Source organism: Rhagoletis pomonella, unplaced genomic scaffold (assembly GCF_013731165.1).
Source record: "Rhagoletis pomonella isolate Grant_MI unplaced genomic scaffold, Rhpom_1.0 Rhpom_scaffold_00005, whole genome shotgun sequence".
In the NCBI taxonomy this organism is placed as follows: domain Eukaryota; kingdom Metazoa; phylum Arthropoda; class Insecta; order Diptera; family Tephritidae; genus Rhagoletis; species Rhagoletis pomonella.
Window position 1 is genome coordinate 17,915,416 of NW_023458559.1, and position 1,576 is coordinate 17,916,991.

Consider the following 1,576-nt stretch of genomic DNA (forward strand, 5'->3'; position numbering starts at 1 on the left):
AATACACATAAAGAAAGAAGCACAACAGAAAAAGCAAACTTCAAAATAACGAGTGTCACACAATTTTTTCCCAATTGCTATTGCAAATGGCTGCTTCTCAACCGGTCAGATCTGTTCTAATTGGTTCATGGGTTCATTCCTTATCTTTTTGGACTAAAATCTGAAAAAAGTCAAAATGCCAGAGCGTAAGCAAAACGCTCTCACTAAAAGAGAATAACAGGAAAAGTAAAGGCCCGCAAAAAACCAAATTTTTAGTCCAAAGAATGGCAACAACAAAACTAACGTCAAATAAGAATAGAAATGTATGTACAAAACACATTCACACAAGCACAAGCATAATAAACACTTACTATATCGATTATTTTTTGGCTCCTTCCAATTTCAATTCACTTTTTAGATTATTCTCACTTTCTGCGTATTCTTTAATTTCCGTTAATTTAAATTCAGTTAAGTTTGACACTTTTCAAGATTTTGCCAGAAATAATTCTGACTAAATCTGACTACTTGATGAGAGTCACTCTCACCGGGTGTTGCTTTCTCATTTTTGCTGTCATTTCCGAGTTAAGGAATGCTTTTTGGACTAAAACTGACTACTTCGGACTTTTTCTGACTATTTCTGGGAGCGGCCTATTAAAAGTTTTGTAACCGGTAAATTAAGTTCTTGTCAAATTTTAAACCCATTTCGAATTCTGTGTACTCTTGTAAGCAGTAAATTTTGTTACCCTCTCATAAGCTGCTAACAAATTATTGCCCCGTGAAATGTACAATGCCAGAGTTTCCACAATTCTTCATAGCTGAATTGCTGAATATTTTAACTGCATTACCAACGTAACCACAATCGCTATGACAAGAACTGGTAAATCCTGATGTCAAATGTGACGTTAAATTTTTACAAAGTGTAGAATACCGACCTTTTAGCTATAGACAAACCAAAAATGTAATTGGATAGAACTTTTCATGTGGATTTCAGCCTTACAAAAATTATTTAGCGCAAGTAAAAAATTAAGAAGATATAGGAGGTTAAGTTAAAATTTTCGATATTTTGAAATATCAATATCTTATAACTACATACCCGATTTAACAACTAATTATGTCAAAATAAAGATGATTCGTTTATCTTTCAGCCGATGTACATAATTTTTATAATTTTTTATATTTTTAAGTCAAAAATACTAAAAAACAAAGTACATTAATTTTATCATTAAATTTCCTTTTTTGAAGAAAATTACATAATTAATGCTCCAGAAATTTATATTATTTAGAAAGTACAAGTTATTACCTTATATATAAAGGTTTGCTATAGGGCGGAATTTAACAAAAGTAGTGGTAAACATCGAAATTGTATTTCTATTTTTTTTAAAAAGCGTTTACCAAAAATTTGTTTTAAAAATGGTTATAGTGAATACGTCGTAAAAAAGCTATTAAAATTATCTTTGAATTAGCATCAATACTTTTCCAATCGTTCAAGTAGTTTCCGAGATATTAAACATATACAAAATAGAAAAGTTGAAGTTTAATGCAGCGTTTTCGCTGCATTTAAAATGCAACATTTAGCACTTTCGAACATATGTTTTCG